Raw genomic sequence first — 21,017 nt, forward strand, 5'->3', positions numbered from 1 at the left:
GAACAAATCTTATCTGTATCTTTTCATCACTATGTGTAGTGATGAAAACGTTCTGTATCTGGGCTGCCCAATAGGGAGTGGCTAGTGGTGACTCAGTAAAGAATCTGCCTGCAATGCGGGAGACCTGGATTCGATCCCTGCGTTAGGAAGTTCCCCTAGAGAATGGACTGGCTATCCACTCCAGTGTTGTTACCTGGAGAATCTCATGGACAGAGGAGCCTGGCAGGCTACAGTCCATGGGGTCGCAAAGAGTTGGACACCACTGAGCGACTTTCAGTTACTTCCTTTGGTGAACACACCAGACCCGTAGCTAGTGTAACTGAGGCATTGATAGTTGAACTTAAATTGAAATTTAAATAGTCACACGTGGCTAGTGACTATCATACTGGACAGTTCAGGTAGACCAATAATTCTTCGTGTGTCACAGCCTTTTGAAACTCATTGGAAACTGTGGACCTTCTTGCGAAAAAATGTACCTAGAGCTGCTGGCTTGAATGTTTGATTGAAGTGACAGAGGATGCATGGCTCTTTGGAAGCCCCACTTGTGTGCCTCAGGTTAAGAATCCCTAGGAAACTAAACTTACTTGTGGTTGAAGAGGACCCCCACCCCCCATTCTCACCTCCCGCTGCCTGGGACAGCTGTACTCCCAGAGCTTTTCCACCACCTTGCTCTGTCCCCCATCCCTGATTCTCTAGAGTCCACTGGGCTGTGTTTCTTTCTCTTACAATAAGGATGTCAGGACATTACCAACAACAGTATAGATCCAAGTACCCATCTTTTGAAGGCTTCTTTCAATTGGTTAGTGAATAATGATTGTGTGCCCTCCATGACCTAAGCCCTGGACTGGCTGCTGACGATACAAAAGGGGAACATGACAGTCATGGTTTCTGTAGAGCTGTAGTGTATGTGAACAAATATTCATTCACCCACTTACTCATTCATTCAATATACTGAGCAGTCAGGCCTAGGCTGGGTACTGATTTACTGAGTAGCCACAGATTGCAAATCAGCATGACAAGTTAGGAAGGTAGGTACTCAGTATCATGGACTATCGTGGAGGGGATGGATTAGGGAAGGCCTTCTGGAAGAAGGGACATTTAAACAGGGACAGAAGGTGAGAAGGATAAGCCAGACAGTAGGGGTCTGAATATATGAGAGGATAAGGCCTTGTGTGAATTGACAGCAGCAGAACTTGAGGAGATGTCCCTGTGATCCTGTACCTCCCATCAGCTGGAAGAGAGCCCTGGCAGTGGGACATATTCTTTGGTGCCTCACCCCACCAGCACTGCCTTTGCAGGAGACAGAAAGTGCTGTGCTTGAGTAGTGAGTCCCCCACTGCCTGTCCAGGGGTTAGGATTTCAAACAATAGAGAAGCATTACTTTGGGTTTGTAAGAGCTCCCAATGAAAAGGCATGGCCCCTGAGGCAGGTAACTTAGTACCTTCTGTGCTCCTGGGACAGGCAAGATGAGATTTGTTGAGTGGGGTGGGGGGTGGGGGGGTTGCGGGGTGGAGGCGGGCCAAGAGGAGGAGTGGGAGGAAGCACAGGAAAAAGATCAGAGCTAAAGAAAGAGAAGGATAGTTCAGTTGAGTTTAGTCGCTCAGTCTTTTCTGACTTTGCAACACCATGAACTGCAGCACACCAGGCCTCCTTGTCCATCACCAACTCCTGGAGTTTACTCAAACTCATGTCCATTGAGTTGGTGATGCCATCCAGCCACCTCATCCTCTGTCATCCCCTTCTCCTCCGGCCTTCAATCTTTCCCAGCATCAGGATCATTTCAAATGAGTCAGTTCTTCACATCAGGTGGCCAAAGTATTGGAGTTTCAGCTTCAACATCAGTCCTTCCAATGAATATTCAGGGCTGATCTCCTTTAGAATGGACTGGTTGGATCTCCTTGCTGTCCAAGGGATCTCAAGAGTCTTCTCCAACACCACAGTAAGGAAGGAGGAAATGAGAAAGTGGGTGGAGACTGGAGACAGTCTTTACTTGTTTGCAGCATTGCCAGCGGCAGGCCCTGACCCCAGGGATTGAGAATTGCACATCCTTTGCCCCCATTCTAGTTGGTTTCCTGCCAGATGCTAGTAGTTTCCAACAGTTAGATTGTTCCAGAGGTAGTCTTGGCTCCCCTGGGAATCACAAGAGAATTCCAACACTGCTGTGCAGGGGGAAGTTTACATCATTTCCCCTGAGCTTGCCTACATTCTCTCTCTGTTTGGTATCTATTTATTATGTATTTATTTGGCTGCATAGGGTCTTAGTTGCATCATGGGGGATTTTTTGCTCCAGTGCACAGACTCTTTAGTTGTGACATATTGGTTCGGTAGTTGGGACACACAGGCTTAGTTACTTCACAACTTGTGGGATCTTAGTTCCTCGACCAGGGATTGAACCCACGGTCGCCTGCATTGCAAGACAGATTCTTAACTACTGGACCACCAGGGAAGTCCCCTACATTCTCTTCTTTTATATTTTCATCCCTCTACTATCCTACGAGGGTTAAGTCCTCCCAACCAGAGAGTCAGGAGTAAGTGATGATATTAAATAGTCAAGATATTTCACTGTGTAATTGCTTTCTTTCATCTTAAAAATTGCCTTCTATTTCTTCCTATGTGCACATATTGGCTAAGTGTGCTGTCATTTTTAATCTTTATTCTTGATGAGGCAAAGGAACCAGAAGCAAGGGGAGTGACATTTAACAGCAGGTTGTACCAGTGAAAAGGAAAAGCAAATTTCAAAAATGTGAGCTGGTGTGCTGATCTGCTATTTCTGGCTGCAAATAATGCCATCAAAACAACAAAATCCAGCCAGAAGTTATTAAAACAATAGTAAAACCTTGTCATCTATGGAACAAAAATCTGTTAGATCAGTTTCAGAGTGTTTCATTCAAGTGGTTTGATGACATCAGTAAGGAACCAGGTTTTCTGTTTTGTTTTTTTCTCTGAGAGGCATGGGGAAAAAAAGTGTTACCTCTCTTTATTGGGAAGAAGATTTTTCCAGCAGACATCCCTTCACATCTCATTGGCCAGAAGTGTGTCACAGGCCTATGCCAGATCCAGTGACAGGCAAGGGGTCTGGAATTTCCAGGGCTGATTTAGGCAAATCACGATTCACTTCCTGGGGATGGAAGATATGTAGCTTCCTGTGAACCACGTGGTTAGAGTTCTGTTGGCAGGGAAGAGCAAGTTGATGGCTGTGTCTACTAGGAGCAATCATGATTAACTGCTTTCAGGTTTAAAAGCACCTTGAGCATTCTACCTTTTTCTACTTCTCTGCTCAAAATTGCACACATTCTTCAAGGCTCAACTCAAATGTCATCTTTCCCTTGAGATTTTCCCTTTTACCTCCAGTCAGAATTTATTACTTCTTTCTAAATATGCCCAGAACCTTTGTCTCTCACACATAACACTTTTTACAGTCTGCATTGGGTTAAGAAATTTGCCTTCTTTGTCTTCCCTAATTCTGAATTCCTTGAGAGGAAGGACCGCATATGATTCATGTTTATGTGCTAACTCCAGGGACCAGCACATGTATTGCCTTTCGCCACAAGTTGATCCCCATAAGACAGATTCACCTTGAGTCTGGGGACCATTATTGTTGGTTCATCGTATACCCAGCACCTAGGGCAGTACCTGGTGCATGTAGGGGCCCAAAAGCTATTCTGAATAAATAGTAGAATAATAATAACTACCAATCTCTACTTCTGGTCAAGGTGTATGAGAAAAGGGGCTGGATTTACACTTCCACTTCAAACAGATAAACAAAAAAAACAGACAAAATATATGAAACAGCAGTTTCAAAGGCACTGGTCACCAGCAATGAAGGACACTAGAAATAAGTAAGGTGACTCCTACCATGGTCCCAGTTTGCTTTTGTTCACATATTTTCCAGGGTACAATTCACAGAGGAGAAACTAAGATGAAGCCTGGCAGATGCCCCGAGTTGGAAAGAGAAAGGTGAGTGTCCAGGGACCAAATCAGCTACATTTCTTAGGAGACAGAACCAGACAGCAGACAGCTGCAAAGAGAGAGACCCCAAAGATCAGCAGAGGGTCCCCTTGAATATTCAGTAGAGTAGATCAGTGCTTGAGGAGGGAACCATCTAAAAAGGTGAGAAGGAACAGTGAGAGTCAGGAATGATGTCTGTTCCCAGCAGCTGGACTGGAAAGACAGCTCCTGGGGCACTGATAGAGTGTGTTCTCAGGAAGGTCTTGATTTAGTGGTGGGGAATAATTAGCCGCAGTCAGAGCACTACTCCAGAAAATGCATAATGAGCACAAAAACTACCCTTGGGAAAAAAACATTTCCAAGTAACTGAACTTCATCCCAGGTAAAAAGCTCAAGAAAAACCTTAGAGGAAGGCAAAAAATATCCAGCACCCAACAAGATAAAACACAGTTACTAACATCCAGTCAGATACAAGAAGGCATGGAAACCACCTGTAATGAAGAGAATAATCAATCAAATAAAACTGGCCCAGAATAGACACGGATGTTAGAGTAAACAGGGAAGAACATTGAAAGTTATTATAATTGTATTCAGTATGTCTAAAAAATTCAGAAGAGACAATGAAGATATAAAAATGACTTAAATTGAAACTCCAGAGGTTAAAAATTATACCTAAGATGAAAAATACACTGCATGGTTATAAAGAAAAACTATTGCTTTCATTTACATCACATACAGAATACTCTCTGAATACCACTGTATTTTGTCGCCTTTGACGCTTCCGACCACCAAATGCGTCTGGGGTTTTCCCAAGCAATTCTGCAGTATCACCAGGGTCCTACAGTTTCACTCAGCTCTGGCATATCTACCCAGAGATGTCAGATCCCACAGGTTAAGTGTTCAATCTTACGCGACTGTCTCCCCACCAACTTCAGATGTTGGTTAGAAGTCCAAGTTGTTACATGTGCTTCTGACTGTCTATAGATTGAATCCCCTCCTTGGTCCAATTAATTTCCTAGAATTTTTCACAGAACTCAGGAAAACATTTTATGTACTTGATTATAAAAGGGTATAACTCAAGAATGGCCAGATGGAGGAGATGCATAGAGCAAGGTAAGGCATGTGGGAATGGACACGGAGTTTCCATGTGTCCTCTGGACTTACCATTCTCTGAGGACTTCTGTGTCTTTGCTGTTGTTCAGTCACTAGGTTATGTCTGACTCTTTGCAACCCCATGGACTGCAGCACGCCAGGCTTCCCTGTCCATCACCAACTCCCAGAGCTTGCTCAAACTCATGTCCATCGAGTCGGTGATGCCATCCAACCATCTCATCCTCTGTTGTCCCCTTCTCCTCCTGCCTTCAATCTTTCCCAGCCTCAGGGTCTTTTCCACTGAGTTCTTCACATCAGGAGGTCAAAGTGTTGGATTTTCAGCTTTAGCATCAGTCCTTCCAATGAATACCCAGGACTGATTTCCTTTACACTTGACTAGTTGGATCTTCTTGCATTTCAAGGGACTCTCATGAGTCTTCTCCAACATCACAGCTCAAAAGCATCAATTCTTCAGCGCTCAGTCTCTTTTATAGTCCAGCTCTCACATCCATACATGACTATTGGAAAACCCATAGCTTTGACATGCAGACCTTTGTTGGTAAAGTGATGTCTCTGCTTTTTAAATGTTGCCTAGGTTTGTCATAGATTTTCTTCCAAGGACCAAGCGTCTTTTAATTTTCGTGGCTGCAGTCACACTCCGCAGTGATTTTGGAGCCCAAGAAAATAAAAATCTGTCACTGTTTCTACTTTTTCCCCATCTATTTGCCATGAAGTGATGGGACCAGATGCCATGATCTTAGTTGTTTGAATGTTAAGGCTTAAGCCAGCTTTTCCACTCTCCTCTTTCACTTTCATCAAGAGGCTCTTTAGTTCTTCACTTTCTGCCATAAGGGTGGTGTCATCTGCATATCTGAGGTTATTGATATTTCTCCTGGCGATCTGGATTCCAGCTTGTGCTTCTTACGTTAAATAAGTTAAATAAGCAGGGTGATGTACTCCTTTTCCAATTTTGAACCAGTCCACTGTTTCATGTCTAGTTCTAACTGTTGCTTCATGACCTGCATACAGGTTTCTCAGGAGGCAGATAAGGTGATCTGGTATTCCCATCTCTTTAAGAATTTTCCAGGTTCTTGTGATCCACACTGTCAAAGGCTTTAGCATAGTCAGTGAAGCGGAAGTAGATGTTTTTCTGGAATTCCCTTGCTTTCTCTATGATTCAGCTGCTGCTGCTGCTAAGTCGCTTCAGTCGTGTCCAACTCTGTGCGACCCCAGAGACAGCAGCCCACCAGGCTCCCCCGTCCCTGGGATTCTCCAGGCAAGAACACTGGAGTGGGTTGCCATTTCCTTCTCCAATGCATGAAAGTGAAAAGTGAAAGTGAAGTTGCTCAGTTGCTGTTTCTCCACCTTTTCTAAATCCAGCTTGTACATCTGGAAGTTCTCAGTTCATGTACTGTTGAAACCTAGCTGGAAGGATTTTGAGCATTACCTTGCTAGCATGTGAAATGAATGTTCAAAAGTAATTTGAACATCCTTTGGCATTGCCTTCCTTTGGGACTGGAATGAAGACTGGCCTTTTCCAGTCCTGTGGCCGTTGCTGAGTTTTCCAAATTTGCTGGCATATGGAGTGCAGCACTTTCACAACATCAACTTAGATTTTAAATAGCTCAACTGGAATTCCATCAGCTCCACTAGCTTTGTTTTTAGTAATGCTTCCTAAGGCCCACTTGACTTTGGATATCTGGCTCTCTGTGAGTGACCACATCATTATGGTTATCTGGGTCATTAAGCCTTTTTTGGTATAGCTCTTCTGTGTATTCTTGCCACCTCTTCTTAATCTCTTCTCTTTCTGTTAGGTCCTTGTAGTTCACCAAACCCTTTCCTTTTGGGGCTTATGGAGGTTTCATTACATAGGCATGGTTGATTAAATCATTGGCCATTAGTGATTCACTCACGTACCAGCCCCTTTCACCTCCTTGGAGTCTGGAAGTTGGGGGATATGGCTGAGAGTTCCAATCCTATAATCACACGGCTAGTTCCCCCATCCTTCGGCACTTTACAAAATCATCTTATTAAATTAAACTCAGAGGTAGGTGAAAGGGACTTGTTACAAATAACAAAGGACACCATTATTACTCTTATCATTTAGGAAAATCCAAGGGGTTTTAGCTCTGTGTCAAGAAGGAGACAAAGACCAAATATATATTTCATAAACCAAATCACAATATCACAAAGGCATTAGAAAATATTAATGCACTTGAAGGCATAACAATAGGAACTATCCTAAAGGAAAAACACAGAGAAACATGAATTTTAAAAATAGAGAATCAGTGATACCTGGGACAACTTCAAGTGGCCTATTATGTGACTCTGGTTATGCTAAATTTTCAGCATATGACTGACTCCTAGCGAAGGCCTGGTGGCTCAGATGGTAAAGAATTTTCCTGCAATGCAGGAGACCCATTTCGATCCCTGGGTTGGGAAGATCCCCTGGAGAAGAGAATAGCTACACACTCCAGTATTCTTGCCTGGAGAATTCCAGAGGAGCCTCGAAGACTACAGTGCATGGGGCCACAAACAGTTGACATGACTGAGCAACTAACACTTTTACTTTTCACTTAGGATCTAACCTGATCAGTTTTCCTAAATATTCAGCAAAGCACTGACTCCTAGTGAAGGCATGAAACATACCCATTCATCACGTTATCTTGAAACCCAGTGTCTGAGGAATTTGGAGGGGAATTTTTGCAGCTTGTCAGCATTGTTTTTGAGATTTCTGGAAGACTTTGCTCTTATGGAGCAAGAATACGCTTACATGACCAGGCAGGGTGCTCTTTGGGGCTCCTTCGTTCTGAGGTATTCTGTACCTACAACAGTGGTTCCTCACCCAATAGATGAATTGAATTTGACTATGACTTTTACAGAAAGGGGGACAATAGGTGATTCCTTCTGGCTTTTCCAGACCCATTCCTGTGAGATAGCCTTTGATTGTTGATGCATGTCTTTCATGTTGTATACCGCATCGTTTTCCTGCAGGTTTTTATAAACATTGTCATTTGGGGTCCTGTGAGTGTTCTTTAGCAATCAGCTCTGTAAACTTCCATCGATAGTGTGCAAAAGTGTGCTTTCAACCCTAAAGCAATGCAAAATTATGAAAGCAAAGAGTTAGAGCTAATGAGCCAACAATGGTCACAGAATGGAATTATAAAAATTACTCAATTAACCCTAAAGCAGAAGAGAGAGATTTGATTTGTTGCCATTTCCTTCTCCAGGGACTCTTCCCGACCCAGGGATCAAACCTGGAGCTTCTGCGTTGCAGGCAGATTCTTTACCAACTGAGCCACCAGGGAAGCCCATATGTATGTGTGTGTGTGTGTGTGTGTGTGTGTGTGTGTGTGTGTGTGTGTGTGTGTGTGTGTGTGTATAGGATATATACATATATATGTGTGTGTATAAAATGCAAGCAACATTAAAAAAAAAATCCCAAAGCAGGTAGACAAAGAGAAAAGGGGGGGGGCCTAGAACAGATGAGACAAATAGAAAACAAATAGCAAGATGATAGAATCAATTCTAGCCATATTAATGATCACATTAATGGTAATCATATAAACACCCCAGTTTAAAAGGCAGAGATTGTCAAATTGTGTAAAATAGTGATTACAGCTATGTGCTGCTACAGAAAATACACCCTAAATATTGAAAAGACCCTGATGCTGGGAAAGATTGAGGGCAGGAGGAGAGGGGACGACAGAGGATGAGATGGCTGGATGGCATCACCGACTCAATGGACATGGGTTTGGGTGAACTCTGGGAGTTGGTAATGGACAGGGAAGCCTGGAGTGCTACAGTCCATGGGGTCGCAAAGAGTTGGACATGACTGAGCGACTGAACTGAACTGAACTGATAAGGACACAAATGGGCTAAACAGTAGAAAGATGGGAAAAAAATAACATACTGACACTAATCAAAGGAAAGTTGGAGTGTCAGAACAAAGAACACTGCTAAGGAAAAGGAAGTCTTATCGTAATCACATAAGGGTCAATTAATCAAGAGAACATAACAATCCTAAATGTCTGTGTACTTAATGGCAAAACTGCAAAATAAATGAAGCAAAAAAAAAAAAAGAGAGAGAAACAGACAAATACACAATTACAGAAATTTTAAAAAATGTTCTCTTAATAACTGATGGAACAAGTAGGCAGAGAATAGCATTAACTATGCTTGAGCTGAGTGACATTTCAGAAAATTCTACCCAACAACAGTAGAAAATACATTATTCTGAAATTCACAAAATTTGACAAGATAGAACATCTTCTGGCCCATAAAATGTCTCAATAAATTTAAATGAATTCAAGTAACATAAAGTATGTTCTTGGAGTGGATGGGCTGGTTAACTACCAACTATTGGGTTTCATAATCAAAGCAAAACTCACTAAAGAAAAGACTAACTTCAGGCAATCAAAAAAATTAGCTTGCCTTGGGACTCTCATTTCAGATCCAACAATAAAAGAGCTTGGAAGTTGTCACTCCTGACCTTACAACAAGAAAAAAGCTGAAAAGCAGGGACTTTTCTTGGACTCACCAGAAAAGTGAGGTTTCAGGGCAAACCACCACCATGAATCTGGAGAGACAAGTGGAGGCAGATACTCAAGGTCAAGATCAGCTTACCAGAGCAGAAGCTGCCAGAACCAGAATCTGGTAGGAACGGTAGAATAATCATGCTGATAAATGGCTGAGGCTGTGTGCCGACTAACAGGAGAGTGGGACTCCCCTGGGGGCTGTTATCTGGAGAGCAGAGGACAGATATTTTGTGGTTTTACCACCAACAACCGTACCAGGTGGTGAAGTGCCAAGAAAAAAATCATTTTATGTCTCAGCAGATAGACAAGGAAAGTAACTAATTTGAAATATGCCCAGAGTATTCTCCATTACACAGTACTGACTACTCTCCAGTGAAAAAAACTTTTCAGAGCCTCATCTCATCTTGGGAAAGAGCACTTAAAAATTTACTGGAATATATTTGACTTAAAGTATTGTGTTAGTTTCTGCTATACAGCAAAATGAATCAGTTATACATATACATATATCCTCTTTTTTAGATTCTTGGGGAAAGAGCATTTTCCTGTCTCCAGCCCCTCTAGCTTTTCTGTATCACCTAAGAGGGAAGGAATAGCAAAGAAACATTTGTTAAAGGTTGCAAGCCCACAGGAAGACTGAAATTTAATCATAAGTTTATAGAATGCTTCCCTTCTCCCACTCTTTGCCATCACATTAATAGGGCTCCTGTATAAGTGAATTACTGCTGAAAGAACTGTAAGGCTCAGACTGTTTTTCAGAAGGAGTTCTTAGGGAAACCCAAAGACAACAGAGGAGATTTTTAAAAAAGAACTCTAGTGAAATTTGAAGCCCCTGGTTTCCTTATGGTTATAGCAAATGTGAAACACAACCCAACTCCCGGCCGGATTTACATAAAACTTCACTAAAAGATTACTTGCCTTAGTTCCTATTACCTAATAGGTCATGTCTGCCTTTCAGTGGAAAATTACAAGACGTGATAAAAGGGAAGAACAAATACAGTCTGAAGAGGCATGGCAAGGATCGCAACTGGGTGTAGATATGGTGCAGATTGTGAAATGATTGATAGGCCATTTAAAACAACTATGACAGAATGTAAAGGCTCCAGTTGAAAAAGTAGACAACATACAAGAACAGTAGGTATAATGGCAGAGAGAAGGGACCCTTGAGAAGGAACCAAAAGGGAATGCTAACACACCAGGGAGTCCCTCTAAGACTCTGCATACACAGGATCAGAGGAGAAAGAATGCTCCGTGTGGGCAGCTCATTCCCAAGAAGCAGAGAAGAGGAAGGTCCTGGACCACTGATGTGGGGCTCTTTAGGGGGCAGCAGAGAGTGGAGGCCGAGAGTGTTACCTAGTGGCTGCTTCTCCATATAGCAAAATGCATCAGAAGTGAAGAAATTTCTCCCAACATGGTGATTATGCAAGGTGTGGTTGGCTACAGCGTGAAGGGCAGGTTAGAAAGCAGAAAGATAAGTTAGAAAGCTATTGCCAGCGTAACTAAGATCACAACTTTGATATCTTAAATCAAGTTATTTTTATCCTTGGTGCTATGGACTGGACCATGTGCCATCCCGCCAACACCCTGTAAATCATATGTTGACGTCTTAACTTCCAATGTGACTATATTTGAAGACAGGATTTTCAGGAGGTCATTAAGATTAAATGAGGTTTGAAGGGTGGGGCCTTATTTCAGTAGGACTGGTAGCATAATAATAAAAAGAGAACTTCCCTACCTCCACCCCTGTATGCCCACCCCTTGAAAAGGCCATGCTAGGATATAGTGAGAGAGTGGTCATCTGCAAGCCAAGAAGAGAGTTCTCACCAGAAACTAACCATCCTGGCACTCTGGTCCTGGACTTCTTGCATCCAGAACCATGAGGAAATTAATTTCTGTCGTTGCGGCCACCCAGCCTGTGGTCGTCTGCTGTGGCAGCCAGCGCGGACTAATACACCTGGTAATTCTATTTCATGGTACAGCCAAGTTGTGTGTAGACAAAGAGGACACCAGTCAAAAAGGTGTGAGCCTAAAAATGCAAGAAAGAGGAAGTGAGTGATGAAGAAAAGTTCTAGGTCGCCAGAGTCCTATGGAAAGTAGATGAAATCTAGAGACTCTCAACTCAAAACTGACTTAAAATTCTGCATTCATTTCAAAAGATTCATGGATCACTTGGAGTGCCTTGGGGACTCCACATGATCTTCTGAACCCTCACTTACAGAACCTTTGTCTTGGAGACTAACCAGGTGGGCTGAGACCACCATTCAGAGAGCTTTGAAGGGAGCTTCTGGGGCTGGGGGCTGTTGATAAGAGGAAATCAAATGGTAACATTTGGAAGAGGAGGAAGGGCAGTTGTTGGATCTCACGTGTTAGGAGTCAGTGTCTCTGGAGTGTGAGGTGCTGGGGCATGACAAGAATGGAAAAGGATTAAACTCATATTAGGGAACAAGAAATAAGTAGGAATGAGGAAAGGAAATCTAGTGTATAAGCACAGTCAGCTGAAGTCAGATTATATATGACTGCTGTAGAGTTCATCAGTCTGCTGTGCAATTTTCACCAGCTCTAGCTGGAGGGTTTTAGCAACAGAAATAGTGGCAGAAAAAAAAAAAATGGATTGGAGGTTTACTGCAAAATAAGGATTGTCCAGGAAAGTACAGGGATAGATTTGCTATAAATTAGGAATTATTTTAAATGAAGGCCTAACTCCCAAATATTAGATAAGGAAAGAGAGAAAATAGAGAGGGAGGGAGGGAGGGAGGAAGGGAGGGAACTCCTTGAGTGATTGGGAGGGAGAGGAAATGGGGCAAGGAAGGAATGAAGCTTAAAGAAAGAAAAGAAAGAAAGTTCTTTCAGCCTTAGGAAGGATTAGCGCCTTAGGTATCCTAGGCCTGCCCTGGGGCATTGAATTTCTTTTTCTGAATGTATGACATTTGACACCCTGTTAGTAAGAACTTGGAGGAAGATTTCTTTTGTTTGTCCAAGACTTACAACTAAGCCCCACAGGCAGGAAGTTTCTAGAGGTGTCCTACTCTGCTCCCAGTTTCCCCATCCCTGTCTCCAAGGCAGGGACTTCTAATGCTTCCCAGGCTCTGATGGTGCGCTAGGAAGACCACTGGTGTGAACTTCTCTTTTCAGGCTTGCCAGTAGAAATTAGACAGGTGTGTGTTCTTATACTTGCAACCCTTAGTGAGTCCTGGAAGAGGTGGTGTCCACATTGCCTGGACAGGATGTGCCGGGAATAACTTCTGGCGCCCTCCTCTGCAAAAAGTAATCAAAAAATATTCAGGATTTTTACCAACAAGCCAAAGGATAGCTAAACCAAATGTACTATACAGCAAAGATTTTTTTCTCCCTTTTGAACAATTATATGAGTGACATAAAATGAAAATTACAGCAAGTCTTATCACCCAGAGATCTTGTTGTATATTAGACCTGACATTTTCATATGCAAATATAGAAATGCATGTTTTAGGAAAATGGTGTCATATTATACACATTGTTTTTCAATCTTCTCCTCCTTCTGCAGTTTATCAGTTTGTTGTGAACACTTCAAGTCCGTTTACAGTCAGCCCTTCCAATCTGTAGGTTCTGTGTCCACGGATTCAACCAACAGATCGAAAAATACTTAAAAAACATTTTTTTTCAAAAAGTTCCAAAACACAAAAGTTGAATTTGCCATGTGCCAGCAATTACCTACACAACATTCTCATTGTATTACTTATTATAAGTAACCTATAGAGGATATGCATAGATTATATGCAAATACTACTCCATTTTATGGGGCGTCCTTGGTGGCTCATTGTAAAGAATCTGCCTGCCAATGCAGGAGACACAGGTTCGAACCCTGGGTCAGGAAGATCCTCTGGAGAAAGAAATGGTAACCCACTCCAGTATTCTTGCCTGGGAAATCCCTTGGACAGAAGGAGCCTGGCGGGCTACAGTCCATGAGGTCACAAAGGAGTCAGACACAACTAGGCAACTAAACAATGATAACACTCTGTTTTATACAAAGGACTTGAGTATTCTCTGATTATTATACCCCCGGGGATTTGCGAACCAATCCCCTCACTGATGCTGAGGGATGACTGTACATCTACACAGCATTCTTAAAGGTTGTATGACATTGTACTTTTCTTCCATTGTTGAATATTTGAGCTGTAGTGTATCAGATATCCATTGACAAAATAATGTTATGTAGTGAGAAAACCACAAAATCTCAGTGACATACAAAAATAAACATTTGTTTATTGTACCAGTTCACAGGAGTTCAGCTGGTCTGGGCTGGCTTGGCTGCTCTCTGCTGGTCTCGCTTCTGCCTCTTCTGCCAGCTGTGGTTGGCTGAGCGTCCTCTTCATTTTGACTTGCTCATGTGTCTGGGACTGGCTGGTTATCAGTCCCTTTAGGATGGTCACTGGGCAGCTCCACTGTGTGCCAGGTGAGTTATCCTCCAGGAAGCTGGAGAATTCTGGAAGAGGCCCCGTTTGAGGGCAGTGGTCTATTCTAAGTTCAGATTAGATATGCTAAATTGGATACCTTTGGGATCTTCAAGGGGAAGTTTTGAGAGGTGGGGTATGCTATTCAGAGGACAAGTTTGGGCTGGAATGATTAATATTTTAGTCTAATGTATTTTAGGAATTATTTGAAATAGTAGATCTGGATTAAGTGGCTTAATTTAATTTGAGAAGCGATTAAAGAGATATAGGAGAGAAGGGATATAGGAGAGAGTAAATTTAGAGCTAGGCCTGGAGGACTGGAGCAGAGAAGTAGAAACAGAACAGAAAAATGGTGTTATGGGAGCAAGGAGACAGTGTTTCAAAAAGTGGATGGTTCACAAGGACTTTGATAATTTAGAAAATTTATTTATTTGGCTGTGCCAGGCGTTAGTTGTTTCAAACATGATCTTCAGTCTTTGATGCAGCATGCGGAGTCTTTAGTTGTGCCATGTGGGATCTAGTTCCCTGACCAGGAATCGAACCCAGATCCCCTGCATTAGGAGTACAGAGTCTTAGCCACTGGACCACCAGGGAAGTCCCTCTGATAGTTGTTGGAAAGTCAAGTAGGACAGTCAGTCTCCAAAGATGGCCCTCAAATGAATTATGCCTCCTGAAATTCACACTTCGTGTAGTACCCTCCCACCCTGAATGAGGCCTGGGTTTGTTCAACTAATAGAATTTGTGACTTTTGAGGATAGGTCATATGAAGCTTGCAGTGTCAACCTTGGTCTCCTGAAATGCTTGCTCAGAGGGATGCCAGCCACCATGTAAAAAGTCTGTTTACCCTTAGACCATCATGTTGTGAAGAAGGCTAAACTGCCTATGGGGATGCCACATGGAGAGAGAGAGATGATGCCTGGCCACCTCCCAGCTGTGGCAGCTGTTCCAACCTGGGTACCAAACATGTAAGGCATGAGTCACCTTAGTGTCAAGATTACACCAGCCCTTTGAGATAACCCAAGTAAGACCTGCCCGGCTTATCCCAGTCAGTTAAGAGAATCACAAGGAAGAAAAAATGAATTCTTGTTTCAAGCTACTAAATTTTATACTAGAATAAGATGGAATTGAAATAAAATGTCTGCTTGACTTGGTGGTATGGAGGTCATTATTATTTCTAGGAGCTACAGTGCAGAAACTAGACCAGACCTAAATGGGTTAAGAGTGGGTAGAAACTGAAGAAATTAAGAAAGCATAGAGGACTGCTTTCTGGAGAACTTTGGCTATGGGTGGGGAAGAGATACAAAGGATGGTAGTTGGAAGAGGAAATGAGACAAGGTAGAGTTTTTCTGATAGTATCTAACACACACACACACACACACACACACACACACACACAATGGGATGCTCAGTTCAATTCAGTTCAGTCACTCAGTTGTGTCCAACTCTTTGCGACCCCATGAAACCGCAGAACGCCAGACCTCCCTGTCCATCACCAACTCCCGGAGTCCACCCAAACCCATGTTCATTGTGTCGGTGATGCCATCCAACCACCTCATCCTCTGTCATCCCCTTCTCCTGTGCTCAATGGGATGCTACTTAGACATAAGAAAGAATGAAATCCTGCATTTTGCAACAGTATGGATGGATCTTGAAGGTATTATGCTAAGTGAAATAAACCAGACAAAGACAAATACCTTATGTTTTCACTCAGATGTGGGATCTAAAAAAATGAATGAGCAAAATGAAAATAAAAACAAAGTTGGACACAGAGAACAGATTAGTGGATACAAGAGGGGAAGTTGGTTGTGGGAGGGAGGCTGTGAAATGGGTGAGGTGGGCCAATCGTATGGTGATAGATGGCAGCTAGACTTGTCATGGTGATCACTCCGTAGTGCATACAGATGTCAAATCATAATGCTGTACACCTGAAACATATACATATATATACATAAATATATAAAAGTTGCCCTTGCACGCTGGCTCAGTCATTTCTGACTCGTGACCCTGTATAGCTTCTCTGTTTCTTAATATATTTGAAATTTTCTATGATCAAAAGTTTTAAAAACTGTTCTGAAACATATTCTTCATTCTAGTAAGTATTGATAGATGACAAGTTAACATTCAGTTGTGGTTACTGAGTTTAAAATATGTCCTACTGATGCATACTTCTCCTAGGATATTGGAGAGAATTCCCCACTCCCATGATACTCTACAATGGAAGGGAAAAAGAGCCAGAGGGAAGGACTGGGTTGAGAGTGCAAGACTGGACATATAGGAGAGAGGAGGCCTACGGCACTGCAGAAGTTCTGAGAAGGAGGGTGAGCTGGGATCCCGGATCCAGGTCAAGGTGAGGGATGGGTCCAGTGGAGAGAGGATTATGAGGGTGGGTGGGGGAGGGGGTTGAACCTAGAGGAGGAGGGAAATCTCATTGTTGTTGTTCAGTCACTCAGTCGTGTCCAATTCTTTGTGACCCCATAGACTGGAGCACACCAGGCTTCCCTGTCCTTCAGTATCTTCTGGAGTTTGCTCAGATTCAAGTCCATTGAGTCGGTGATGTCATCCAACCACCTCATCCTCTGTCACCCCCTTCTCCTTCTGCCCTCAATCTTTCCCAGCATGAAGGTCTTTTCCAATGAGTTGGCTCTTCACATCAGGTAGCCAAAGTATTGTAACTTCAGCTTCAGCATCAGTCCTTCCAATGACTATTTAGGATTGATTTCCTTCAGGATTGACTGGTTGGATCTTGGGACTCTCAAGGGACTCTCAAGAGTCTTCTCCAGCACCACAGTTTGACATCTGTTCTTCAGCACTCAGCCTTCTTTATGGTCCAGCTCTCGCATCCGTACATGACTACTGGAAAAACCATACCTTTGACCATATAGACCTCTGTCAGAAAAGTGATGTTTCTGATTTTTAACATTCTGTCTAGGTTTGAAATAGCTTTTTCTCCAAGGAGCAATGGACAGCCTCTAAATTTTCAGAGATTAGGAGAAAAGTCAAATGCTACAAAGTGATGGGATTGGTAATCAGGAAATTGTATTTGGAAAGAATAGAATAGAAGAGTTATGTGGAGAAGGAAATGGCAACCCACTCCAGTATTCTTGCCTGGAGAATCCCATGGACGGAGGAGCCTGGTGGGCTGCCATCTATGGAGTGGCACAGAGTTGGATATGACTGAAGCGACTTAGCAGCAGCAGCAGCAGCAGAAGAAGAAGAAATATGATAAAGTTATTCAGGTGGGTGGAGAGTAAATTTACTGGGGCAACAGAATGGAATTGCAGGAAAGTTTAGAACTGAACAATAGACCAGGGACTTTTAGGAGGCTAAGGAGAACAATGAAAGGAAAATGCTAATGGGCTGGGAGGGAAGAGAAGCCTTGCTAATCTGGCTGTACTGGTGGTGGTGATGAATGAACCCACTTTGAGGGATGTGGTCTCAGGAAGGGGGTATAGGGAGTAGCCACCCCCATGTTTTAAGAGTCCAGGTGATTTGGATGCAACTGCAGGTGGTTCTTGAACCACTGTTTGAGAAACACTGCCCTGGGAGCTGGAAAGGGAGTGAGGCTGGATTGGGGCAGGAGGGCTGTCATGTCCCAGTGGGGAAGCCTGCTGGACAGACAACAGGACATGAGTCTCTGTTGTTCCAGGTGGCCCTCTAGCTTCCTTGGCCCCTGGGAGGGGCTCAGACCCAAATATGGGTGGCCTTCAAAGTAACCCTGCCTGTGCTTGCCCCAGGGACTTCTCATCCATGGACTGTCACAACTGAAGTTTTTGTTGTTTGTTGTTTGTTTTTGCAACTTTTGATTCCAGAAATAAAAATGGGCTTTCAAAATCAACCAACCGACCAATCAACACTGTTGAAGTTGGCACATTTGGGCTAATTGTTTTCCTTTTCATTTAGGCTTATTGCCTACTGAGTGTGAGGTAGCACTTTCAAGTAAATCTTTGGTAATTCCTAAGCATCAAGCAATTGCCTTCATTTCCCAGCAGGACATCCTAAAGTGGGCTCATTTGGAGAGAGAACAGGAATAGCAGTTTTTATAGCTTAAGGCCTGAAAGAAAACGACTTTTTTTTTTCCTTGACAATCACAATCCACTCATGCTTTAAAAATGCATTTCAAAATCAAAAGGACTCGGAGAGTTTGGAATGTGCTAGAAGGATGTAACAAGACATTTTATTAGCCGGTTTATTAGATAAACTTACGTCTTGTGTCTCTTCTCTTGAAACTCAGCCATAGCCTCTCTGTGTTGCCTAGATGTCAAAGAATTAAGCCTGTGTTGAATTAACAGAAGTAACAGGGGTACAGAGGGAATTGCTTTCTTTTATCACAGTCTCCACTGTGACTCTCTGATTTTAATTTCCAGTGGCAGGATGAAGGAAAGGCCAGTACTCCGGGAGCGGAGCACGGCCTGAATAAAGGCCTGGGGGCCGGCAGGTCATGGGGCTGCTGTCTGCGTGGCCGGACTGAGGCAGAGAGGAAACAGGGCTGGCTTGATAGGGGAGCTGGATTAGGGAGGCTGAGCAGGGGGGGCTTTGAGTGGTGCCTGGGGAAATCCTGAGCCATTTAAATGAGCCATTTAAATCTGACAGGCAAATTGGTGTTTTAAGAAGATTTACCAGGCAGTGATGTGCAGGACGAGCTAGAGTGGGTGGGGGCAGTGTGTGTGTGTGTCCGCGCATTGGGGGGTGGGGTGACAGAAGAGAGGGGAGAATGAAGCTAGAATAAAGTTTCTGCTTTGAGACACACTTACTGAGCACCTACACTTTAATTTGCCTTGTGCCGAGCACCAGCTTCACATGCACGCTCTCTCGGTGAATGCAACCAGCATCTGCTCTTTTGTCCAAGCTGGAACCTCCAAGCCCTCCCTGATATTTTCCTTCCCTTTTCTCCGCAGTCTATCAAGCTGTCCCATCAACTTCACGCCTCCCACATCCACCTCTTCTCTCGCATCCCCACCGCCTCTATCCCACTTCAGCCACTGCACCTCTCGCTGCTGAAGGGCCTCCCTGCCTCCGTCTCCCCTCTGACTCCTTCCCCACCTGCTTGCTAGTGGTGGTGAGGATGGACTTCCTGAAACACATTGAATCAGGCCATGTCCCGCAACAGAAACACTGCAGTGAGCTCCCCACCGCCTTCAAGGGAAAAGTCCGAATCCTCAGCAAAGCTGGGAGGTCCTTGGAATGTGGGTTTTGCTTAGTTCTCCCTGTTTCCCAGGGCTCTCGCCTCTCCCACCTTAAAGCCTGGGGTGTGGCCATGCGAAAACCCTGTTTGTAATCCTGAGAAGTCTCTTCTCCTTTGTGATGACATCTTCCGTTGTACCCCTCCCCTCTGACTCATTCTTCAGAATGCATTTAGCCATCCCTTCCTCTTGGCTCTTTCTGGCCACCGGTACCTCCTGGGTGCTTTCAAAGAACTGTTGCTATTGCTGTCCTAGAGCTTGCCACAACACATTGTCCCTGGTAGTTCTTTCCTCAGTATGTGAACTTCAAGAGGCGCCTTCCAGGGATCGCATCTTCCTCTTCTCCCAGCACCCTCCTGACACATAAAAGGTGCTTAGTAAATATTCAACAAATGGGAATGGATGAAGGTACAAGAATCTGGGTGGTGGGGGTAGGGAGGGAGTGTTGGTTCCATTTTACAGATAAAGAAACTGAGGATGAGGGAGTGATTTAATAATCTGTCCAAGTCTTTCTCAGCTTCGCAGCCCAAAATCCACTTCAGGGTCGCTAATTTATTGTTTAGGATTTTTTTCCTCTTTCTTGCAGCCACAAAATGGAAATCATCAAGGAAAAGAGCTCTGTGTAGCACCTTTGATTTTGGCTGATGGTTCAGAAAGCTAGCAGTAGGGCCACTTCAGGAGTGAGTGTAACAATAAATGAAAAGGCGTTGCTATATTAGTAGGGGATTTCATAAACTGGAGTATTATTAGGTTTGGGGATTGCAAAAGGCTAAGAGACCAAATGAACCATTTCCAACATAAATTGAATATTTATTTCACTGGAAATTATTCAAATCACAAATCCTCCCTGTTTCTGAAAGCTGAAGGAGGATGTGGTTGCATGTGTTCATTGCCATTTTTTGTTTCTCCAATAAATGTTCATTGCCTACTTTTTTTTTTTTTTGATTGACTGGAAAAATCACATTGCAAAATGATAGATATTATTCATTTAACTCCAGCATTTACTTTTCCCCTAAAGTAGAGTTCTGTTCATGACAGATCAGACTTCTCCCCCATTTAGCACCCATGTAAAACATTGCAAAAGATTGGGTCTGTGGCTCAAATAACATGTTTGCAGCAATCTGTTCAAGCCGCAGCGGGCATGGAAGCTCTTAATGAAATGTCGGTGGATATTAGGGTTTTATGGACTGGAAAACAGTACAAATCAAAGCACTTTGCTTACTGTTTATCTGTTTAGAACATTTTTATTTTCTAAACCTAGCAATGTTCATCTTTTTCATCCGGCATTTCGGTTTGGTTCTTTACATATTGATTTTCCCGTTCACTGGCATTCTCTGATGAAGTCGGAGCACCCAGGTGTGCTGTCTGAAGTGAGCAGTGGCTAGGGGTGCAGGACGGGGGGCATTCTCTGCCCTGAGACCCCTCAGCTCAAGGGCTGGGAGAGAGCAGGATTCACTGTATAAAAAGATCACTATAGGGACTTCGCTAGTGCTCCAGTGCAGGGGGCCTGGGTTCTATCCCTGGTCAGGGAACTGGATCACTGCAACTAAAAGCCTGCACAACCAAATAAGTTTTTTTAAAAAAGGATCACTACACCTTTCTATCCCCTGTATGGTTTCCCCTTGAGCCAGCGGTGTTGATCTTCTATATTAGTTTCTTCTCAAAAGTTGTGTACAAATCTTACAGTAAAAGTAGCCTTCTCTTCTGAAATTTTATGAGGAGATAAAATAGAAAGGGTCCCAGCAGGAAGCAAAAGCCATCAGAGCTGGTTTATCCAGGGGTCAGCAATTTTTTTCTGTGATGGGTCAGAAAGTAAGTATTTTGGGCTTTTC

This window comes from Capra hircus, chromosome 15 (genome assembly GCF_001704415.2).
Source record: "Capra hircus breed San Clemente chromosome 15, ASM170441v1, whole genome shotgun sequence".
In the NCBI taxonomy this organism is placed as follows: domain Eukaryota; kingdom Metazoa; phylum Chordata; class Mammalia; order Artiodactyla; family Bovidae; genus Capra; species Capra hircus.